The sequence below is a fragment of the Trachurus trachurus genome, assembly GCF_905171665.1.
Source record: "Trachurus trachurus genome assembly, chromosome: 2".
NCBI lineage: Eukaryota > Metazoa > Chordata > Actinopteri > Carangiformes > Carangidae > Trachurus > Trachurus trachurus.
The window spans coordinates 5,381,713-5,407,477 of record NC_139914.1 but is presented as its reverse complement, the minus strand read 5'-3'; the positions used below and the strand labels follow the sequence as shown (position 1 = coordinate 5,407,477).

General features: G+C 41.3%; 1 long non-coding RNA gene across 1 annotated transcript in view; it reads left to right on the top strand.

Moving 5' to 3' along the window:
• Positions 1-7,639: 7,639 nt before the first annotated feature.
• The window catches only part of LOC310995975, a 63,045-nt gene continuing 44,919 nt past the window's right edge, over positions 7,640-25,765 (top strand). Inside the window, exons 1-2 of the long non-coding RNA XR_014595869.1 lie at positions 7,640-7,737; positions 20,469-20,570. This is a non-coding gene — a long non-coding RNA (uncharacterized lncRNA). The remainder of the gene's footprint in view (positions 7,738-20,468; positions 20,571-25,765) is intronic.

Sequence of the window (25,765 nt, the reverse complement as noted above, 5' to 3'; positions counted from 1 at the left end):
TTGCTCTCAATGTGCTGGATTTGTAAATAAGCAATTGTTTGCCAACATGCTCACCACATTAACTCAAAGGTTGTTTATAACTTGTTTCCAAATGGCAAAACTCTATTATCGTGGGTTAAAAGCAAAATGTTTCACTAAACAGCTGCCACAGTGTCTACAAATGACTATTAAATAATGCTTAATGTTACTCTTTTGCATTTAGTTAACAAGCCAATGTATTAGCACTAATAGAGAAGAGTAGCATCAGAGAGCGAACTGAGAATATTCACCCAGTTTACTTCCTTGTATTCGCTCCTTATTGCTTTAAAGCAGATATCAGCTTCACGGCCGTTTCGGCTAATGCTGCGTTCAAGGCAGGCTTTTGAAACCGTAAGTTACAGCTTCAAGTCACAACTACGACTTGGTAGCGTTCCAGGTAACCCGTAGCTCGTGTTTTTACCGTCCTGTTGTCTGTGAAAGTTCCCTATAACGGCCACTCGTTACTTCCGACCCGTGAACTCGTACCAGATCGAACTGGTATGACTTCACAGGAAGGAAAAACACAGAGTACGAGTTTCCGTGAACGCACCATGAGTTAGCAGCCCCCGCCCTTGTCAGGCATCAATTGGTCCTCGTGCTACGTCACCACATTCACGCGCATCCCTTGGCTGCACACACAGCCCTTCATGCCGTTCTCTCTCCTCATTGGATAACACTTGTATCCCACAAGGAAAATTTTCTCCTCGGGTTACAGCAGAGCAGAGTGACGGAGAGACTCGTGTTTAGGCTGAAATACTTCATGTAGTGATTGCTGACGGAAAATAGGACTATTTAGGACTTATATTAACAAAAACATTCCACTGATATCTGCTTTAAAACGGGTCAAAAACTGAGAAAGACATAAACCTCTAATCAAACTTATCAACTAAAGTGAAATATGGGATTGTTATTTTGTGTATCACATGTTCTCAAAGGACATATTCTGTGAAAACATTTGACAAATGAATCTGAACTGGATTGCATTTCTCCTCCTACTTATTCCCAATCTTGCCCCTGGTCAATACCCTGAATAAATTGTCTCACAGAGCTGCAGTTGGCTGCTAATATAATGAGCCTGATTCCCACAGAAAGCTAAATTCAGTTCACTCTAGGTCCACAATGAAGGGGAAAAAACAAATGAAAGAAACTCCATTGACATGAAGACCAGGTCAGGTGAATAAATGAATTGATCCCATTAGATGGTTAAGATGTTAGGCCTTTGGCCTAATGGAAATCTTGATTATCACTAATTGCCCCAAAGGAGGGTCTGCACAGGTTGTGGCAGGCAGAATTAACAAGCAGCAGCAGAATCCAATGTGGATAAGGACAAAAACGCACACTCCGGCACAGAAAAAATCTAAAAGAGAGGCTTTTTGTTCTGACCTCCAGAGGGTTAATTTGCCTCAGGCTGCAGGAGAGACATCATTGCCAGGTTAGAGGTGTCCACTGCCTCCCCAAGTTCAGAGTGCAGAGAACTCTGGAATAATTTAAAATCCTGGTGCACTTCATTTTTTACCTTGCTGTGGTACGGTTTAGCCAGTGTCGCTCCTCTCCAAACCCTTCACTGCTTGCACTAAGGTGATAATTCAGATGTAACATTTCTTGCCCTTGACTAACCTCGTAATTGTGCATCAGCATGAGATTCAGGCCTATTCAGGAAATGTACTAATTAATTGGAAATGGCACAAAGTAAACAACATCACATAGAGGACAGACAGCAGAGAAGGGAGAAGAAGGGGGATAAGATGTAGAGGCTGGCATCACTTCTCTGCCAGACGGTTAAAAGGTTCAAAAGCAGACATCATTTAGGGGATGAAAGAGAGTCCACTCCAGCAAGAGTTTGTGTGTAGGCTGATGCCTGCAAACACTCACACACCATTTAGAGGGAGGACGTGACATCCAGTACATGCACTATTATGTGCAATTAACATAAAAACCTTAATTAACCAACATGGCTCTACTAATGAAACAGTGTGTGTCCTTTTCTAGTAGAACTCTGCAACAGATTATGTTTTCCTCTTGGTAACTCGCTGGCATGTGTCAATCAACTGAAGGATCATGAAAGGACTTAGGCTACTTAAATTATACTGATGACGCTAATATGCAATTTGAAAATGTCAACAGCTTCACAACAGGAACAGGGAGGTGCAATGATGGGCTAAGTTCACGAGCTTTTACTGTTGCTCAGAAAAAAAACCATATGTTTCCACAGCAGCTTCACTCATCCGGGAGTTGCTTCTGGTCCACCGATGGGGGTGCTGTCCCGTGGACGGCCCTGGCCTGGGCGGCTAGAGAGCTCTACACCTTGGTGTATGTGTGTGGGTGTGTGTATGTTTGTGTGTGTGTGTGGGTATGTATGTCCGTATGTCTATGTATGTGCATGAATGTGTATGTAATTATGTATCTGTGTGTATATTTGTGGGGGTTGGAGGTTTGGGGCTTTCACGGTGTTTTGTATTGTTTTGTTTTGTTTTGTTTTGTTTTTATCCTCTGTGAGGCACTTTGTGTTACAATGTATGAAAAGTGCCATATAAATAAAGTTGATTTGATTTGATTTGATCTATAGACCAGAGCGGCATCTGAGAATGACTGAGGCATTCTGGGTAATTTAGGGGCAGCGCCCGGGATCCCTCCATTTAAAAGTTCAGCCTAACTGGCTTAACAGACTAACTAACAAAAAGTTGGCTATTAACAGGCTATTTACAGACAGCACTTAGCCAAAACCTACCTGGTGATTCGACCAAATACGTGTAGATGTCCGGGTAAGACATTTCTGGCCACTGTGTGGGGTCATTGATCATTGTGGGAGGCTAAATGGGCATATACCGGTAGATTAATTGTAGTTTTTCAAGATAGCATGAACGGTCGGTTTCAAGGAGGGTGTCAAAAATAATTATGAGACATAGTGCTACAAAAGAAACAAAAAATAAAACATTAAAATTGATTGTTAGTTAGTCTACGCTCCATCAAAACACAAAAAGCTACGGAGTGCAATTTAAAAATGCCAGGCGCTGCCCCTAAATTACCCAGAATGCCTCAGTCATTCTCAGATGTCGCTCTGGTCTAAATGCAATACGATGTAATTTGTTTATTTGTGAAGAGTCCCAATAAGTACAATGCCCTCAACTTGTGTTATACCTTATATTTTATTTATTTATTTATTTATTTTTTCACACATTTAAAATAGCTATTTACTTATTCAATACTAAGCCTTGTAGATTTAATTTTCTATTTTTATTGTAAGAAAAGAGAATGCAACAGTTTCCTGTTTGAGAATGTAGGCGGCCTATCCTACATTTTGAACACAATAAAGTTTGAAAAAAAAAATCTATGGTCTTCATGGGATGGCCAATTAAAATCGATCTTTTAGTCCCTCCCCTGAAATGTAGATCATTCTCTGATCCTGCCAATCACCGTCAGTGCAGCAGTTCCGCCAACACTGTTTGTGTTTGTTGCGCTAACTCTGCATGAACCTGCATCCCTCTCCCGCCAACATACTGTAACAGCTGCCTCCGCTCCGGTTCAGACAGCGTTTTCATCGTGTTCTCCTCGTTTCCTCCCCGCCCGGTTCACCATCACCGACGTCGGCAGGTGTGTGAAGGTGTGTGAAGCAGGTGAGGGAGAGAGACGTCCTCCATAGCTGCGCACGGTGCCACAGGTGGCGCAACATGTAGCCTACATTCAAAACGATAGGCTACTGTAAACAGCACTTTGCTCCGTGTTTATACCCGGAACACATAGGCCTAAGTATATATCTATATATCTATATCTATAAGCATGTGTAACTGTAAAGGAGCACACTAAGACTCTTTATACACGAGTGTTTTGTTTTGGGATTATTTGGACAGTTCCTAAAGTATTTTAGAGTAGGGGAGCGCCGGGTCGATTGATACACGGGACGATTGATATACCTACTAACACTAACACCAGAGACTGTCAGATTCATGAATCAAATATCACGCAGCTTTCCATTATAATTTTATTAGGCTACTCAACTGTGGTTAGGACACATGCTTGTGAAAGGCCTGTCATTTTGCATCATCTCAAAGTGACAAAAGCGCCTCAGATGTAGACAAATCTGATTCATCTTGTACAGTTCAAACTTCAACAACTTGAAGTTAAAGGGATAGTTCACCCTAGAATGATATTTCGCTCATTATCTACTCACCCTCATGTTGACTAAGGGCTGGAAGAATTATCAGAGTCCACCGTCCCTTCTCTTAGTTACAGGGGGTCTCGGCGTAGCAGTGAATTTCAATGCAACGGTTGCAAAGGGACACCGGAGCTCTTCGTAAAAAAACACACACAAAAAAACATCCAAATACCTCCATGATGCTCGTATGTAATGTCCGTCTTGTGCTGAAGCCCCAAATTGCGTAATTGTCCCGAAAAAAAATTAAATAAGTCTATATTTTAAGCTTGTTTGTAGCGGAAGCTTCTCGTCTTCTTCTTCTTCTCCTCTTCCTGGTCCGTCCAAATATCGCGTGATTCGCAGTAACCGCACTGACGCCGGCGCAAATCACGCGATATTTGGACGGACCAGGAAGAGGAGAAGAAGAAGAAGACGAGAAGCTTCCGCTACAAACAAGCTTAAAATATAGACTTATTTAATTTTTTTTCGGGACAATTACGCAATTTGGGGCTTCAGCACAAGACGGACATTACATACGAGCATCATGGAGGTATTTGGATGTTTTTTTGTGTGTGTTTTTTTACGAAGAGCTCCGGTGTCCCTTTGCAACCGTTGCATTGAAATTCACTGCTACGCCGAGACCCCCTGTAACTAAGAGAAGGGACGGTGGACTCTGATAATTCTTCCAGCCCTTAGTCAACATGAGGGTGAGTAGATAATGAGCGAAATATCATTCTAGGGTGAACTATCCCTTTAAAGTATAGTAGCCTACTACAGGAGATATGTAGCTAGAAGTAGACTGACTAAATTACAATGTGGCAGTATAATCATAACCTCTACCAACAGTGACTGGATCTAATGCTAATATGAGTTGTGCTTATCCTAAAAGTAAAGTCAGTTTACAGTAACTCTGCTACTGCCAACAGTGCATTTCATTTATGGTGATGTGCAGCTGTGTTTGTGATAACACTACATTTAGTTGATGCTAGCATAAATTCTGCCTCTGCTACCAAAGAGACATTAGACTGATCAGCGGCTCCTTCATAAAGAAAATCCTGAGCTTCCTCAGTGTTGACAGATTACATTTTTGTTGTTTTTTTGTCTTACAGTTGGGCTCAAACATGAGCTCAGCAATGAGATAAAAGCTCTTTTGTGTAGTGAAAGGTCACAGAAATGCTTAGCTCACCAGTCCCTGCTCTGCCAGTGATAAATGTCTAGATTTACTTTGACATCACATCTTACTTCACTCCAGCTCTCTGTCCTCTCTGCTGCATCTAAAGCCATTCACCTCCATTTCTGGGACAAGACTGATGTTGGGTTCTTGCCCTGCTAATAAAACTTCCATTGCTTCTGGGAAAGGAAATTTAACTGAGGAATCATGTTCATTAGGGCAAACAGGGAGACGAGCTGTTTGTGAAATAAATGCGACTGATTAGACGGCGGAGAAAAATGAGAGACAGAGACGGGACAAAGTGAAAGGGGAGGGGAGGAGTGAAGTAGAGTGAATCAATAAAGATAACCATATCAAAACTGAGCAAGAGAAAGAAACAGAAATAGAGGAGACAAATAAATGGCAAGAGAACTAATGCAGCATAAAAAGCTAATTTCCTAAACCTCTGAAACCCCCTCCTGGGTGGAAACAATTATTGTGTACGGAGAGACAGTTCTGATTAAACAAGCAGCGCCTTGACAGTGCAGATAAACTTTAGAGAGGATGGGCTGACAGAGAGTCGTGTTTGCTGCAGAATATGATAGCTAATTCACCGTCGCTGATCAGCGCCTGCAGTGAGAGCCGCAGCATGGTAAATGACAGTTCAGAGTCAGATGCAGTGAAACACAACCCAAACTCAGGAAACACATCTAGCCTACAAGTTGTGGCTCGAAGAAGTGGAGGCTGAACTTTACACGACTTTACCTCAGACTGAGGATCATAGTAATTGTAAGTTCCTCTAGGAAATAAAGAAAAGAAAAATAAAGTGAAAGACTGAAAACTTACTGTGTCACGAAATGGTCTGACAGAGATTCTGAAATCGTCCGCTGAATTAATTAATTAAAAATGTATCAGTTCTTGCGAGACTGCGAGAGAAGAAAATGGCCAACGTCAAACTAACAACAGGGGGGCCACTTTGGCATCAGCTGAAAGCCATGGATTGTCATTAAACAAATAATGTTTGGCTGGATTGCTTTGCTGTTTTGAAAAGTGCCGCAGTGAAATTGGTTCTCCTCCGAGGGAATCATCAGCAGATAATTGCCTCAAAACCATGGAGGAGTGTCAGACTTCCACAAAGATTTGTCATTTGTCGCTTAAGTTTAGCCAGTTCAGCGTGACCCAGAATAGCCTTTCCCCTCGCAAGTTCACACTTGTTTTAAAGCTCACCTTGCCTGTGCTGTTAATGGACAGTGTAGATTTCAGTTCTGAAATATAGAATTAATAATTAGCCAGCTCAACGGTCCTTGTTGCAGGAGATAAAGCCTTGCTACAGTCCACTTAAACATTTTTTTTTTTCCTGAAAACAGCTGCTGCTAAATATAGCATGAATTAGAGACAGTGAAAAAAACAGTATAATGGGACCATTAAAATAATATAATTAGTTAGAGGACACCGCAACGATTCATAAAGCTGATAACTCTGTTAATGAATCATATGAGTGTCATGACCTATCTAAAGTTTGAGTTTAGCATGTCAGAAACATAATCAGATCTATAATCCTCTACTTTGACGAACATTGTTAACATCAACATTACATGTAGCCTGAAGCAGGGTGGTGACACCAGTTGCTATGATACACATCCTTTTTTCTTCCTTGTATCAAAGCTGGTCTTGCGCTCTCTCTCTCTCCCTCTGGTCTTCCTTGGTCTCTCTCTCGCGCCGTAGATAGATCTGAGTCTCCTCTGCCTTGGTCCTGTTCCAGATATTCATTCTGTTTCCAGTGTAGCCTATTCACCCCGCTTGTTTACAGATATAAAATGACAAGTGTGGAGGATGGCGACGAAGCGAGCAGATGCTGGCATTTCAGTCCTGTAAATGGCAGTTTATGAGGAACAACAGAGGGCAGGGAGGGAGGAGCAAGAGGGGGGCAAACATTTCTGGAGCAGGATCAGAGCCTTTGGCTGTGAACTCATTACCGCTCAAATCAAAAGATTGCGTGGAAGGAGCACGCCGCTGTCACTGAAATCTCCTCCCCGCTCCCACATACAAAACACAACTTTTTCTTTCCGCCACGTCATTTGCCCGCCAACCACACCACACCACTGCCGCCACCTTCCTCCCCTTTCCCTCGTCCTCCTCTGAAGATGACAGGCAGCCAGTCTTCACACAGCCTCTGCAAACTGGGTCAATAACAAACTGAGATGGAGAGGAGCGAGAGGAGCGAGAGGGGAGAGAGCTGCTCGCTGCTGCTCTAGTTTTTAGGACGTGAATAATAAGACGTAACAAAAGGGTAATCTATCATATGTTGTTTGTTTTAACGGTTGCTCCCTCTCTCTTGCAGTGTGTGGGTGGACACACATCAGGCCTAGACTGGAAATATGCTCCTCAACTTCCTCAGCCAACAGCCATGACGTGGCTCCCTCTGCTGTCTGCCAAGGTAACATCACTATACATCCTCAGTAACTGGCAGCAGTGCACTAAACAGAATAAGCCTGTTCATTCATAGACAAAGTAACAGTGTAAGACTAGCCATCGAGCAGCAGCAGCCTCATGCCGTAAGAGTCAAGTGTGTCCCAACAGCGGAAATGGAAAACATAGGTGTAGCTTTAGTGGACATTGCTGCATTGTAGTGCACTAACTCTATAATCACATTTAGTTTATTTGACAGAAACCAGGGGCACTTGTACCCCGGGGGTTCGTTGTGCAGTTTGTTACCTCAACCACAGAGGTTATGGTTCCAGCTGTGTCTGTGTTTGTTGGTTTGTTTCGGTGTTTGTCAGTGGGATTATGCAAAACGCACTGAGTCACTTTATACCCAACTTAGTGGAGGGATGGGCCATGAGCCAGAGAAGGACCCAGATCATTTTGAGGCATTTGTTTTTATTATATTAACCTTTCTTTACTTCAGTCTGGTGTATGTTGTTTGAAACTGGCCCTTCTGTGATTTAGGCCGTAAAGACACTCACTACTGCTTGAAAACACTCATTCACTTTGTTCTGCTATCTGTTGATTCTGGTCCCATATTACAGCGTATCGGGGCAACAGAGGTTATTTTCCTTTTCCTCTGGTGAAACCCCCAGTAATTCCACCCCCTTGATGTCCCACGAATCAGTGTTCAAATTCAGTTTTTGAATCTCTGAAGAAGGGACGATAAGTGGCTCTTTGAATTCAGTTGCAGTGATTGCGCTGCAGCACTTGGAGGCAGCTCAGATAAGCAGTATCAACATGTTGATCGACTCCTCTCTTCCCCCGTCTGCACTTCTTTGGCAGCTGTACAGTATGAGAGTGCTGTTAGGATAAAACCTTCTGCCGTGCATCAGTCTTGCAGCTGCAGTCGTCTGACACACTTCTAACAACCTTGAATAATTCCATTTCAAAAACTTATTCATTTTACCCCCGCTACATTTTAAACACTGAGTCCTTCTCTTTTTTGTTCAAAGCCAGAAGGCAACACTTAACTGTGCTGCATTTATTCAGTGCAGTGTGTGTGTGTGTGTGTGTGTGTGTGTGTGTCAACAAAGAACTTTTGAAAATTACAACAAAAAAAGATGAAACCTGCAGGAGAAGCAAGGTCATGCCGTCCTAATAAATTCAAAAGACACCCACACAGTTTAATGAACAGCCCAAGCCAAACTGCCGCCCAACAAATCTGTAATTTTAAATGTACGAGTGAAGAGGTGAGTGTGTTTTTTTTTGTGTGTTGCTGTTGTTTTAGTTGTCTCTTGTTTTTTGATGTTCAGTGTTTTGTTGTCTGCCTGCCTCTCAGTGCTCAACTACCAGCTACCAGCTAAGAACATTCATTTGGTGCACAGCAGATTTCAGCTTTCACAGTTTGCCTCGGTCTGCGTCATTGAAGCGAGTGACTCTGCAGAAAAGTTCACACTTGAGAACAAAAAAAACAAACAAATAAAAAACACATGAACTTATTTGACCTCATGGATGAGATCATGAGATTTTGCTGAAATCAAACATGATGTCAAGTGGAAATTGAGATTAGTGTCACATACATACATGCTCATTTGAAAGCTGTTGAAAAGAAAATACTTCATCTAAAGACTCGAGAGTTAAGACAAGTTCCAGCTCCTATAAACAAATAAAATGACTAATTAATTATTGCAAAGTGCAGAACCATAAAAGAGGGAATTATTTCCTCTAAACCAAAAGATTTTGTGCAGCAGTGAGATTAATTAGCATGACAACTAATCAGATGAACTAACTACAAAGATGGAACGGCTCCAGCTGGGATTCCCTCCACAGCGAAACAAATGGAGGGATGAGAGGAGCTGAGCACAGCTATCCCAAGGACAGGTTCTTGTATGCCAACAACTCAACAACTCGCGTCACAACCCCAGAGTGGGAAACTGTGATTTTCTTTTCCCCGTCTCTTTTCATTGAACATTTGCAGCAAGATCAGGCCTTGACAATAGCTTGTAATTCAACCAGGGACCAGTCTCCCATGACCTTTGACCCCCCTCAGCCCAGTGCGCTTGTGCCACATAGATGGCAGATGTTGGTCAGAGGGTGCAGGGCCGTGGCGCTGTCTGTTTCCGGCTGTTCCAGCTTCCTCGCCCTCGCATTTTCTCTGGGATAAAAGTAAAATGGATTTCAGGTCACTTCACCCACCTCCAGCTGTCTGCAGGAATAAACTCACAATGTAGCATGTGAGCGCATTGGGATGTCACCACAATGCGACGACTTGTCACAACAAAGGGAAGGTTTCTCCCAGCGCTGCTGTTTTTTTAATCATGCTAAATTAGTTTGGCTCTGTCCCTTTCCAGAAACCCCACAGATTTTCTAAAACATAATTTGTTGCATTTTTTTGTTTTTGTTTTGGAAATCAAACACAAAAGAGGAGATGTTTCCTCAAATCCTCAAATTTAGATTTAAATGGTCTTTGGTGTTCAAAATAAAAATAGGAAAAATCTAAGTCTGCTCCGCTGGGCTGTAGCCTTCCATCGAGTGGCCAAAGGTAGCCAGTCTGAAACTCCAAGACCCAAGGAAATCACTAATTCCTCTCACAGCTGTGGCAACAGGTCCCTCTGGCCCTGCTCACTCAGTTAAGTAAAGGTTCAACAAGTTATCGAATCTGCTTTGTCAACTTTCAGCAACTTTTGTAACTTTTTAGCCACAGGCTAACATTATCACTGGTCACAGCCACTGCCCTCTTCCTTGCTGCAGGTCTAAAAAGCAACTGCTCTTGTTAGGTCACCAGAAGGGACTGCTGCCTCATTGGCTGACTGATCTAGCCTCTTAAAAGCACAATAAATGCAAAATGAATCAATGAACGTACCATTCCTAAATGTGCATTTATACTCAAAATACATTCTCTTGAATGACTAGATTTCTTTGCGGTTTTATATGCAGATCATTTAACCATGGTTACAGTGTGACGATATTGTGAACGTTTAATATCTCAATGTCATTTCTCCCCTTTCAACACCTACCTTTTCTATTCTAGTCACGCAATATGGTGTAGATCTCACTGTGTTGCCTCAATGACATAATTATCCTGTATCTCATGTCAGTTCATATTCCACTCACGTTCTTCTTAATGATGGATGTGATCGACTTGTAATTAGGAATTTTCTTTATGACTTACTTTGCCATGAGATATTTCAATTACATCAACCAAAACCATGTTGGGACTAATCCTACAAGAAAAACAATGAGTTCATATATATATATATTGCCTCATGTTGTGAGGATGAGCAGCTTTGTAAAATGTCACATAACTAAGATAATTGTGACATTTTATGGGATTCTTAAATTCACTCATCCTGAGATAAAGAAAGTCATGAATCAATATCCAGTAGACACGGTGAAAGGGAAAATACAAAACTGTCAATCCATCAAACAAGAATGACCCCAAGAAGAACAAAATCAAATCAATAAAATAAAAGTCTCTCATATTAAATGCAGGATAAAGGGGTTTTATCAAATGATAAAAAAACTGATCCATACGTGTTTAAAGAATAATATGTTTTACCTGTAGAGAAAAAGTCTGTGAAACTGTCTTGTACCCCTGACATGCTAACTAAGGGCATTTCTGAGTAACTTAAAGACCCCAGGATAGTTGTGCAGCAGTGAATCCAGAGCAAAGCAGCCTGCAGTTCAAAGGGTTAACCCCAACATGAATATATAATCAAAAAACTTGTACTTTTCACTGCTTTAATAAGAACTCAGTGTTTCTGAGAATTTGGCTGTGTCGTTATCCAACAGGACAGACTATTACAATATTAATCCATAACCAGAGGGACTTGTCTCACAGTCCCGACTGACTCTGAACTCTGCAGCCAAGCTCGGCCATTAAACACCAGTCCAGACCGCTGCTCACAAGTCCGCTCACGTTGAGCCCAACAGCAGATTGCCCTGCCTGCTCTAATGCAGCACCACTATTGGCTCATGGCACATTGGGTATGGCTGAGGCATCATCGGCTTCCTGAAAACATTAAAGTCTTTTCTACTGCAGACGGCTCGGGATTGAGGCCTTTTGCCATGAAGAAAGAGAATGGGGAAGGATTTAAAAAGAGGGTGAGAGACTGACACATCGACGGAGGAAGAACTGCTGCTCACATAATACTTGCTGATCGACATATAGTCAGAGCCAGGAGGCTTTTTTTAGGGGACTTTGAGATTCGTATGCACCAGGCAACTCAGGTTTTATTCACAGCCAGGAACAGGAAAATCACATCTCTACCCTCGTACGACCCAGAACTAATAGTTTTTTAAGACAGAACAGATACGATCAAGGATGTATTAGGCTAAAAATCAACTTGTATTTTCCTGTACACATGCAGCCTTAGAATAAGATCTTGTTCCTGCTCCGACCTAAAATCCTATTTCATTGCTGCGCAGCTTTGGCAACAACTTAATCTTTTCTAAACTCAGACATATTGGGACTTTATTCAACAAAGAGCCAGCTCTCCAGAACTGATAGCTTGTGATTTAAGTGTTGCATCGTGACCAGTTTCAAAATAAGGCTACAAGACAAATGTGTATGGCCCCAGATTGCTGATGCAGTCTGTTTAAAAGTTAACATCTGTGAGACGTGTACATATATACTGTATTTTTTATTTTTTTTCCTCATGATTGTGTTACCTGAAAGAGTTGTTGGGTTGCTTGGCAGTGTAGGAGCAATGTACCTTACTTGCTATTACCCCATCCTGCCAAAGTCCAGACGTGCTGGCTCTGAGTTGTTAGATATTTCCTCCAGCTCATCCATCACCAGCGTGGTTGAAACATGCTTAACCATATTTTACACCTTGAACAAATTGAGGATAATAAATTTCCCTGTTTTCCTTTTGTTATCAACCCATTAACTTCATGCTGAGTCCAATCTGAGACTCTCTGTTTTCTCATTTAGCGAACACAGTTAATCAAAATGCTTATTATCTCAGGTACCATTGCTCAGACCAAACAAAGTACATTGAAACATCTCTGTCCTTTCTGTGAAGTAATTTCCTATTTCTATTCAATCTGGCTAATCTAAAAGCCCTTTTTTTTTTATTCCTATTGCATAATTACCTGTTGGGACCAGTATTGAAAGTGATGCTCAGAAACAATTATGTAATTCTAAATCACAGCTGATAGCAACACTATTGATAATTTGCATGAGTGAACTGGCAGCAAAAGGTTGGCGGGGGCTTCACTTGCTATGCTATCCTTGTTTCACCCTGTTTAGAATATGAGCAGCAGTAATGAAACCCAGAGTATGACTGTGGCTCAGCAATGGAGCAGCAACTATTATAAAGAGTGTCTCAATGTGATTCCCACTTTAATTTTCACTTTTATTCCACTGAAGATCATGGTTGAGCAGGCAAAGAGAAATAAAACTGGCTTTACTTTCTTATTTATCAGGCAGCATGAGCATAAACATGTTTAGTGCATATGAAAGAATATTTTACATCTTAAACAAATCAGATTTATTATTTTTGGACAGATTTGTTTGGGATCTTGTTCTGAATAAGCATGTTGACTCTGTTTGCGACTAATTTCAGTCACAACTGGACTTTAGGGATTTACTTCTGACCATTATCTATGATCAGCATCTCAACATTAATGTAAGACTTGGTCGATTGAGGAACCTGAATGGGATCGTGGTGGTGCAACTGCAGCATTGTCAAAGGTTCAAACTCCCAGACCGGCTTCAAAAGCCACATTGTGTGGAGAAGTTGAAGGCTAACCAAACACATTATGAGAACGTGGCATTAGGAAAGCCTTTAGCCTCTCCACCTCCATTAGAGCAGAATGTGGAGTTGGTGCAAGTCAATATCTACAAAGCTGTGACTCACTAGCTATTGCCTCCTGAGGCTGGCCTCCACTTTGATTTTTGATTTTTCCTCCTTTATCAAAGCAGTTGTAGTCGGCCTTGTCTAGATGTTTTTGGTTTGTGAAGCCACCGTAATCCTCTCAATGCAATGCAAGGCCAATATGGCTTATCTTGCTCTTATTGTTGGAATCTGAGATTATCCTGTTGCATTTGATTTTATCTGCTAATGTCTTTTTTACCGCATTCCCTGAGATCACGTCCAACTTGCTTAGGGTTAAGAATGAATTTCACAATTAACACAGATGTGCATTTGAGAATATTCCATCATTAGTTAAAGATCTGCATAGTACTGTCAATGGAAAATATACTATAGCGCTTAAGGGGTCTATTCTTAAACAAAACCCTCTTGGTTTTAAGTCTCACTGCCACATTCTCTACAATTATGAGTCTGTGAGTTGTTCTAACTGTGATTTATGCCAATTAGCAGACCATTACAGTACACTAAATGTGAGGAAGTGAAAGTGTGTATATTGGTTTCAGTGTCTCCAAAACTCCTAAGATGATCATTAACGTGAGAGAAAGTAGAATGTATAAAGTTCTGATGCAGAAAAGTGTATTTATTTTTTAGAGAATTCTAAAATATTTAAATATCAGATGATTTTTACCTCATTAGGCCTCAAATACTTGTTTAATTGGAACCATCTGAGAAGTTTAGCAGGGAAATCAGTATTTATTTCAAGTGATTACAGGCCTTTTTATAAGAGGCCACAAGCATCAAACACAGACATGAATTGCAGATTTTGAAAATCTCTGTTCTATTGCTTCACATAATGCATACTAAGTTCTATTATATACAAATACAAATACATAGAGAAAGGACTATACAAGTCCGTTAGATAGAGAGAAACAAAGAGAGAAAACAAGCTCTTTGATTCACAGAGCTACTAAGACCAGCACAGCCGGCCCCAGGAGACCTGGATCTTTGATACTCTCTCTAAGGTTGTGTAAAATATTTATTAAAAGAGCATAATTCAAAGCCCACACATTATACACACCCCAACACACACATACACACAGAAGGACTTGGCAAATGCCCTGCACTCCTCCAATGTGGCAAAAAAAAAAGAAAAAGAAATTAAGTTCTGTGACGGGCACCTGGCGGAAGGATTATTCTGATTCTCCGTCCGCACATCCATCTCCATTTCCTCCCCAGCATTCCTTTACCACCTGGCGTCGATCCAAATGGCTCAGTGATGCCGCCAAGGTGTCCGTGTGCTTTGCCCAAGGGAAAATATCTATTATCCCCCCACCACCTCCTCCTTGTTTTTCTTGCCTGGCAGAGGAATAACCGTTCAACGATTCAGGGCTTTCACCTCTACTCTGATAAAGGTTATCTTGGCAATTTAGTGCTGGCGATATCGCATTATAGAGAGAGTTATGAGGCGGAAATCAAATTTTGCTTCCAGTGACTCTGAGGAGAGGCAGGATGAAAGGTGCATGGGACTGCACAGTAATGATATGGTAGAAATTGTTGTGTGAGTGTGTATGTGTGTGCGCGTCAACGTCTGATTGCATGTATGCTCTCCTATACAGTCTCTCAGGGACATCAAAGCTGAAATTTCACTATAGTGGAAAGTGCTTTTTTCAAAATGGCTTCATTTTACAGCAGCTTATATTGTGCATGAATGTCGGCTCAATGGGGAGTTTTAACCCAGCAGCTTTGATGGACATCCTACTAATAGGTCTCAGAACCCCTCGCTGGGCTTTACAGGTTGCTCCATACCAACTGTTGAGGCACTCAGAGAGCAGTAGAAGCAGCAGAGCTCAGTTTGTTTTTATGACTGCTTTATTTTGAAAGTCTAAACCGTAATGCAGAGGAACTGTGAGCAAGCCATAAGGCATCAGTAGCAATTTGCATCAAAAACCGCCCCCTTTCACAGAGTCATAACTGTCAAGTCATTCAAAGTCAATGACGTGGTGTACATATCTTTTTAGATTCAATTTGACTTACACTTCCTGGGGATATTATTATTGCCAATGTCCGTTAGGAATAAACTTTGAGAAATTAGCTTTAAGCTAAGAAACTGTGGCTCAGTTGCTGTTTGTAGACTGCAAAGGCTGACCTGAAATGAGACACGATGGCCTATGGAGAGTTGGTGCTAGAGTTGGTGCTAACTGAGCTTAACCCTGTTAAAAATGTTGTTTCGAAGTGTAATCCTCCTGTTTGTGTTGTTTGCTGCCATGTTATGCTGTAACACTTGTGTTAGGTTGGACAACAAAGAATCCAACCAGTGGAGCTTTTTGTTGCCCAGGATAGAAATGGACACATTCGGTCTTCAAACGCAGCCCTAAGAGGTTAATGCAATAGGCCTATTTTACTTAATATTATACTATACTTAATAAAACATACTGTAGTTCTCAGATGGTGATATTTGTCGTGGTGTTGGCAGGAGGGGACGCTGTCAGACTCACAGTTCCCTCTCCAATGAATCAAAAAAGCCACATTAATTTACTCAAGCACGTCTCTGCAGTACGGCAGGATGAAAAGAGAGATGAAGAAAAGCCCACTCTCTCCAGATAGCATTCACGTGGCGAGGCTGATAGCTCGGTAGCGCGGAGTGACACCTCCTTCCCCTCGTAAAAGAACAGGAAATTAGAGAAACACATTACTATCGGGGCAAGCGAGAGAACCTACAAAGCACTCCATCCCATCACACCTCCTGTATTTGTCAGATGCATTATCACATTATTATATTCACAGTTTACCCTACTCCCTGGAGAGCTAAGAACATTTGCCATCGCAGGGCTCACTCTTTGCCAAAACGGTTGCCATGACGACGAGATTTGACTGTTTTTTTTTCTTCTTTAGTTTCAGTACGTCCAACACAACTCCTTCACATACAGTTATTAAAATATTACCATTGTGACATTGTTTCGGCACCTGCTGCTGTGTAGCTGTGTATAAAACAGAATTATAGAGAGTGCAGCCTTTTGCGCCTCCGAGGTTGTCACCAGAGACTTAGTTTCTCACAGCAAATTGGTTGTGTGATGGTGTTCCTCTTACTGATGGGGACACAATCGTATTTTTAGCAGAGCTGGGGAGCATTTTTATACCTGAACTCAGACAGCCCGAGTTGTGTGAGGACACCACGGAACAGGGAGGTAGGAAGAAAGCTGTTTCCACTGTCTCATGGTCTCACAACACATCCAGGTCATAGAAAGGGATGAAAAGAAATTTTCTTTTTACGCGCGTTGTCAAAAGAGATTGATGCCCTTTGATTCCACTTCATTGTTTCGACTTCTGAGCGCCGCAACCCACAGAAAACAAATTGTAACAAGTACTGCAGCGATCTCACAAAAGAGCTTTATTTTTAGACCTTTAGTGTGAGTCATACTCCAACAACAAAACACAAAAGATCTGCAAAATGTGTCTTATTCCTTAATGAATTGGTGGGGCGATTGTACAAACTTGTTGATGTAGTGTTAAAGTTTGAAATACCATTTGGGAACGAGAAAACAACTAAATTCACACCTCCATTTGTGTCTCTATGCAACAGTACCGCCTCTATAATTGGCCGTGCCTTCGCAAAGTTGCTCCTGGACTATAAAAGACATCATGCAACTGTTTTGACAGGTTGAGTAATAACCTGTCTTTTGTGTGTACAATACTTGTAAGGACCCTTTAAATATTGGGTATAACTATGTCCCCTTGGGAATGCAAAGAAACATTTTAAAATAAGCACTTGAACTTATCCCTATTGAATTAGCATAGACGCCTACCAGACAGTTAGCAGTTAAAGAGTTAATGTAAAACTAAACAAGCTAAAGGAATAGAGAAATAAACACCTGCCACATATCAGCACCTAATTAATGAACAATGACACGTACCTGACGATGCTAACGAGACTTCACACTTGGTCCATTGTTATCATGGATGCTAATGTGAACACATGAAGGTATGTTGTTGCGAAGCACGGGTGCAGAAATTGTTTGACGCCAACATCAGCACACACAAGTGTTCCTTTAACCCTCTGGTGTGTTTGTGGCAGGTGAAGTAACACACACACACGTACGTACACACGACTCCACTTGACATATCACAACAGTGACCCCAGCTGGACACACAAAACCCAGAGATCTGATACCATGTCTGGGTTTGTTTGGCTTCCCGAGGCTCTCTGCACCTCCTTGCGGTGGTCACAGCTTTATCCTTTTTCATCACTTCACCATGAGAGAGAAACAGCTCCAGTTAAAGCCCATCCAGAGGCTTTTAGGCCCGGCCCGGCTGCACACAACGACTGGCTGAAGGATTGGATAGAGTGCTTCAGTGTCAGAGAGAGAGCATCTGCACTGTCTGTTGGCGGCTTTTATTTCTTTTTCTCCAGTGCAGCTGGTCCTGTTGAGTCTGTTCCACTTCAGTCTTTCATCTGAATAATATCTTCAGTTCTCAGATGTGTTGGATAAATGAAATATGTCTCTCTCTCTCTCTCTCTTTATCTAATCATCATCGTTCCAGGCAAAGATTTAAGCTTTTCTTTTGCATGTCCTATATTTTTGATATACACACACATTTTTAAGCAAGCAATAAATAAAATATATACTCACTGACCCAATGTTGGCAGACACACACACACTCTCTGACTGCAGCTGCGTCACTTGAACGCCCTTGAGGTTTCCACACCCTCCCTGCTCATGCTAATCTTAGAGCGTGGAAGCCTCCTTTCAAAGCCGAATACATTATTGTACACTGCAGTTTTTCCTGAAGCATGATATTGTTAGAAACCAGGACCCATATTCACAAAGTATTTTATCTCACCACCAAGAGTCTCACTAAAAGTTTCTTACTTCAAGTTTTCTCCTGAGTCCTATTCACAAAGCTCCTGGGACCGGCTTTTACTTAGGAAAACTGAAAACTCCTATACGAAGTGTAACTCTGTTGTTATGGTATTTGTCAATTTTCATGGACAAACTGTCGACCTATATAGGTAGCATGCTATGTAGTGTGTTGATGGTCTGTGTTTTTCCTCTTGTAATGCTGCAATTGAGCACAATCACAGCAGACTCACAGTTTCTATGAAGCTGCTGTATCTGTCTGTCAAACCTGTAAAGGAAAACACAGAATGGTGTTATAATGTTGGGTCAGAGTGCATTTGCAGTTTGGTGAATAGATGAGCTTAGAGATGAGGAAGGAAGTGAGATCTCAAAGGTGCTTTTTTCCCCTTCTGTTGCCTAGTAGCGCAGCATTTAATGGGTGTGGTAGCCCTGAAGTTCAGACCAACACACACATTATTCTTTTAGGATTTTCTCCTTAATTGGCGAGTTAGGAGCTGTACTTTTAGCCTGAGGATGCTTTGTGAGCACAGGCCCAGATGTGAGTGATTTACTTTCTAGGTGGGGGGCACTTTAGCTGACCTCATGTCCACACCGGCTTAATGAGCTCAATCCATATCAGTGTCAAGAGTACAACAAGTGAGCACTGCAGAGGTCAGACTGACCAAGAGGATCGATGGAGAGAAATGAGGCATGTACAATAATCAATATGTCTATGTGTATGTGCTGTATGTTGTTTTGGAAATCACAACATTACTCTTCCAAACTGGAAGGGAAAGTTTTCAAGCTGTGTAGGGTTGTTATGAGGCTGCAGGAGGTTTATGTGATATCCTGTTTTTGCTGAGGGAACGGTAGTCTGACTTGTGAGAGCAGGACAGGAAATTCCTTCTCTTCACTTATATTTCACTCTAAAAGATAAATGGTGGTTTTTTTCTGTATGTTTACCCTGGGTCATAAAAAAGCACTGATGACAACATGCAACAGACAACAATCCAGTCTCTGGATCAGAGGTTTATTTTTCTGTTCTCAGAAATAGGATACAAGTGGATCTTCATACATAGCATATTGTGACAGAGTGTCATGTAAAGTCAAAGAATTTGTCTAATTGAATGAACCTTTAATAAATCAGGCATCATACCGTGCTAATTTTCAGCATATGCAAATTAAAATTGAACATGGTGACAGCTGCTGTTAGGATCATTAACATGGTGAGGTTATAAATGCATCCTGTTTTTTTGCTCCAGGTATTATGAACATAAGTTGAGAGTATGGTGAACGGTTTCCTGAAGCCGGAGATTTCTCCTTTCTCAGCTGTCTCTGTCACGTTGTCTTTGTATAGCAGTAAGGTTTTTAGGTTGGTGAATATAGGTGTCAGGCGTATGTGGAATTATATGCAGGCATCAAGTGGATACCGACAAATATACTTCATTATCTTAGAAAAAAATGATAATATATATACATAGATGAAGTTAAAAACACCCTGTGTAGATCTCACTGTGACAGTGCTGATGCCACGTGTCTAATAAGTGACTGCAACAGTAAATAAACAAAACTCTACCAACTTGTATGTATCATGTCAGCAACAGAAACAATCAATTACCTGGTGACAATAAAGGTATTTCAATCAAAATGCAACACAGTTATTGGGACTAACAGGCGCTAAAAGTTGTCTGTCAACCAAAGTGCAGCAATCAGTCTCGCAAAGTGTGCAGACAGCCTGGTATATCCACAGGCTGACAAGCTTACACGCTAACAAGCACAAAGTCTGCTGTGACGCTGGCACATGAAAGAACCATGGTGAGCTCTGAAGCTCCGCAACTCGCTCCCTCTGTACTCTTCACTCTTCAGTGTACAAGTTGCATGTTCGGCATTTGTTCCAGTCGTATGTGTGAGAGCTAGTATCAGCAACAGCAGTGTACTGAACACAGCGATGTCGAGCCCTGAGGGAAAAACATGATTCAGTCCTCACCTGCTTAAAAATAAACTTTGTCACATCCAACTCAAGTTAAATTGTGATTCAATTTAAAATTGTGATGTTTTTCTTCTTTTTTATGTTGTTTTATTCACAGGTGACGGACACGGATGTTGACCAGTTCACAGTCTCAGTCAGCGCAGGCGCTTGTTCACTCTTCTTCGTTTCTTCATGACAAATGCAACTGACCTTCTCTAAGGTAAGACCAAACATCTGTAGCCACAGAAATGCTTTTTTATGTGTGTTATTTCATCCAACGATATTCATGTGTGTGCTCAAAATGTTAAAGGGTTATATAACAATGAATGGTTATCAAATAATGTTCAATAACAGACTGATTTGAAGTAGTAGTGTGTTAAAGGGAGATTAGTCTTTGTTGTTGCTTGGATTGAAACAGATCCATGTAGGTATGTAACACATAGGTTAGTGTGAATTGTTCTCGATGCTTAAGTTATGGAAGGGATGAAGTGCGTATTTAAGAAACAAGTCGAAGTAAATTGTTTGGAGAATAGTATTCAACCTGCTTTTGATTATATGTAGATAAATACCGCTGTGCTCAAGGCAATGTTTAAACGGAACAATATTGAAATGTACGTGAGCTGAGTTAAATAATTCAGACACACTGAAAGTGATCTTAATATAAAATGCACCACATTTAAGGCCTCATTTAGTTTGATTTTATGTTTTAATGTCTGCAGTGTTTTCAGCCAGTCAACAAACAGGCCAAAAGCACAGCTAGTCGAGCCTCACTCAGTACCCGTAGCACGACTCGTGGCACCAACAGCAACTATTCTGTGATTCTCTTTTCTCCCCTCCAATTCTGCCCCGGCCAGGCCTGCTATGAGTTTCCACTGAGACGCTTCAGCATGGCCTCAGTGTACTGTGTTGTATTCTCTGTATTGTAATGAAAAGGAGAGGCTGCAGAGAAGTCAACAAGAGTTGGAACAGAGTCGATATTCAAAGCTGTGAACTCCACAGGGTCATGCTATTCATATTAGGCAACAGAGTGGAATACAGACAAACACTGACTGGTGTGTTAGTGTAGAGTGGCAGGGAGCTGTTGTGGATCTATGGATTGTGTAAGTTACAAGTGGTTTTTATTCATTCAGCTGATGGCTTTAAATGTGATGAAGCCATTTTGAGGCAGATTTAAAGTGAAAAACACAATTTGTCTTATGTAGGTCAGTTCTCCCTTAGCAGCTACAATATTACACCATCTTGGTCTGAGGCAATCAGACATTGTTCTGAGTCTGAAGGCAATAGTCATTTTAAAAATCAACTAGTCAACTCCAACTTTTTACTCAATCAACAGCCAAAGAAACGTTAAAACTATGGTCCAGGCAACACAGAGAGCTGAAAGCAACAGTATTCTGTATAATCCTGCAGGCCTCCCTCACAGGCAGAAGAAGAGTCATATATATTTCAATGTGTTAAAAAAATAAACATCCCCTCCCTTTTTGGATTTTATGGAACAACTTGTCTTTTTAGAGGTCGACAAAGTCAAAGCAGCTCTGAGTAAAGCTCCAATATATGACTAGCACAGTGCTGATCTGAGCATAGCAGGTGGGACTCAATACAAAGGAATTGTACTGTCTATACTAGTGGTTGGCGACCTTTCTGGGTTGGGACGCCCCACAATGAAGTTATGTCTACTTGTGACCCTTTCATGCTCGCTGCTTGGTTGTGCTGGGCATTCAACCAAAACGCCTTTTCTTCCCCTCCCCTTTGCTTTATCTGAATGTTTTCTCAAGACGTTAAGAGATAAAATTACCACTGGTAAATGTCAACTGAGGCTGGGTGTGCTCCCTCAGGTCCTTAGACTGCTTTGTGCTCATTAAATTGAAAATTTGTCCTAGAATACAAACTAAGGATGCAGCATCAAGTGACATGAGGAGGACCTCAAGGTGCTTGTGCTTTATCACCAGATTTCAGCTCTATCTTGCTAGTTATTATCCCTGAACACGACACACAAAGATTGACGGGGGTGGGAGGAGGGAGCCCCAGTGGCAGGTTAGTGCTGCTCTTTCATCACGATGGAGATTCAGTGTCATCTAACTGATGCTTGCATCTCTGCTGCTCTAATCAGATCTTCTGCTTGCAATGATTACAGCACATTCAAAGAGACTGACTTAAATGCATGTGTGACTGGGCACTCCACCAGTTCCTTTATCCATTTTTTCATGATGGAAACTAAAGTTAATTCACCATATGCGAGCAGCAGTTGTCCAGTCATAGCTCAACGGCACAGCAGGTCTGCCAAGCAATGAATTATCCACATTTTCAAGCAATGTGCATGAGGCTGTAGCAGAAGCTGAATTTAAGGAGTTAGGAGGGTTGTGTGTTGTTTATCTTCTTGGAACAACAAATAGCATTCATCTGCTTTACCAATTCCTATAAGTTATAGATCGTATTATGTCTAGATGTCTATATATTCTCTGAGGCTACAAGTTGTATGAATAGAGTTATTGACTGTGGTGTTTCCCACCTTGAGAGGAGCATGTGTGGCCTTAGGAAAAAGTCCATTAACCAAAACTTCATAGATCAATGAAAAGTGAATTTCTTTGTTACCTGTGCGTGACACATTTTTGAATAAATGTGGCGGTACAGTGCTAAATCTGGCAGCAGTAATGGGTCCATTCATCAGGTCATATCGTAACAATGCTCCAGCCTGAGCTCCATCTCTGCATGTGTGCCAGCAAGAGAGGAGAGAGAGAGGAGAGGCGATGGACTTTGTGAGTGTGTCCTTTTACAGGGCTATTTCAAACAGTTTGCAGTGTCTGTTTGACAATCCAGACACAGTTCATCTCACGCAGCAGCAGGGGTTTTAAGGTTTCATTTCAATTTTCTCTTTTTTTTATTCCGCCGGGCTCAGCGGGAGTGAGATTCACTGTTCAGGTATTCCTGAAGAAGAAAAGAAAGACCATTGCTTGTCGTGCAGGACAAAAACTTTTGGAATTGCTGTAACTCTGTGGTCATTAAATACTCAATTTTCAGACCTTGCTGGCTCCACGGTAAATGGACTTTAAACATGTTTGATTCAGCAGCCTGTGAGACGGCTGAGCGAGCGTACATGATGGATGTTAGAGCCTACAACGCTACTGGAATGCAAGCTTAATTCATCTAAGTGGTCCTTTATTGTCAAGGTGGATCAAAGATTTTTCTGGGGACAAGATAGGTGAAGCAGTGTTATTGCCTGTCACCGTGTTATTAATTTAGAGGGTGCAAGACTGCTCCACAGATATATTAATCTTACCTTTTCTTGTACTGTTGTACAATAATCACACTTTGCAGTGTTTATCCAGGGAATACAAATGCTAAAGGTGCCTTCATTTAATTGTTTGAGTCGTTTCTAACTTTGGGTGGGTCTCACTTACAAAGGGCCCCTTGAGGAAAAGAAAACAGCTCTGATTGGATGTGCATGTTGTGCCCGGAGTGAGGATGGAAATGAGGGCTGTCAGTCCACTTGAGTGCTTGTTTCCCACCAAAAAAACAAAAACAAAACATGTGAGGTGTTTATATAATCAGCAGGAGGAGTATGAGTGTGAAATAGGAGGAAAATTAGTCATCAGCCTAGACCCTCACCCATCAGTCATACTCATGCATGGCTGCGTAGCTCATCATCAGAAGTGCGTCTATTGAGAATACTCTCCAGATTTGTTGCCGTTGCATCATAGCGCAACAGATGTGAAAAGTAGGTAAATGAAACGTGTTGTTTACCCCAAAAAATCCAATCGAGTCTGGGGAGGAAATTGTTGAGACGAGAAGGAAGTGAATTTCGGCAGGAGAAAAACAAAATATGTTGGTATTTTGCTAGAAATGTCAATTATCTGTTACATCAAGATGTGTCCAAAACAATTGAGTAGGTGTTGAGCTGTCAAACAGTCTGACATGACAATAGTTATAAGAAGAAATAGCAACCGCTGCCTAAATATATACAATTCTTCTATTTTTTCATTATCTTTAAAGCTTGCAACACCCCCAACACCCATGTACTGAGTGGAAAAAAACAACAAAAACTAGCGGTTCTGTCTCTGGCATCTTTGCATCATCCAGATTAGATTATTTTTAGATTAGATGTTTTGTTTTCTGGCCGTCCATATACCGGTCCTAAAAGTCTTCAAATGGTTGTGAATACACTGCAGCTAGAGCTGGAACTAAATCCAGGAAATATGACCACATTACATCAAATTCAGCTCCCCTTGATTGGCTCCCCATCCATGACAGATCAGACTTCAAGGTGCTTCTAACGACAGACAAAATCCTGAACAAGCAGGCATTCCTGTCTGATCTCCTTAAACCGTTATAATCCATCCTGTGCTCTTAACTCTACACAGTTAAAGAGAAGCAGCAAGCGGGCTGTGGGGCTGTGGGGCTGTTGCCTATCGTACACCTTGTTCTGGAGCGACCCCCCTGCTGAGATCAGACTGTCTGACTGTGTTGAAGCACTTAAATCCAAACTTAAAACTCATCCCCATGTCTTCACTTTGAGTTAGTGTCTTATTCTTTGATTACTTCAGGCCTAAAACCTGTCCCCATTCTCCTGCTGAAGTCAGTTTAAGTCTGAATGAATCAATTAAACTTTTACTTTTCTGATAGTCATTGCAGCACTCTGAGCCTCTGCTTCTATCTTCATCCCCTGAAGCACATGATCGTCCAGACTGTCTGGCCATCTCTCTATATATATGTCTGTCTCTGTCTTTCTGCCATTGTGATGAGTTATTTGAAACAATTGCTGTTAGTATCTGCTGAAAATGTTAGGAACTCCACATGAAAATTACTTGTTTCTTTGATATTTCTGCCTCTACATTCAACAAATCTCCAAAAAAACAGTTTTCTATGACCTGCTTGTAAGCATGTAACATTTTCATTATTTTAACACTATAACAAGAACAAAAAGCTTTTACAGGTAAATGAACCACAACCAGGGAGACAGGGAAAACAAAGGAAGACAAATTGTTTAAAGAAAAGGGGAAGTCTGAAAGCTCCCTGATCTGGATCCAAGTTAATTTGCCAAGTCATACTCTGAGTTGATTAAAGTGACCTCTCTCCCAGTAGTGAGCTACTCCCAACTTCATAATTATTCTGTCTGGAATTGATCAGACACTCTATTACTGTACTAAAATAGAGGAAAGAAGGTGAGAGAAGCCTCAGCACTGTGTCTGGATTCTGACATGTTCCTTTACTATAGTGTTTTTAATGATTCACATGTTTCATAACAGGCCAAATTGTATGGGAATGTATTACTGTAGGCCCACAACCAAAACGCAGTCTAAGATAATCATAATATTAATAACAACAATAAATAAACTTCCCTAAAGGTTGTCAATGATATTTAAATTGTTCAGGCTTTTTGTTGTTGTTATCTTTTGAAGATGAAAATCCCATTATCCTGTA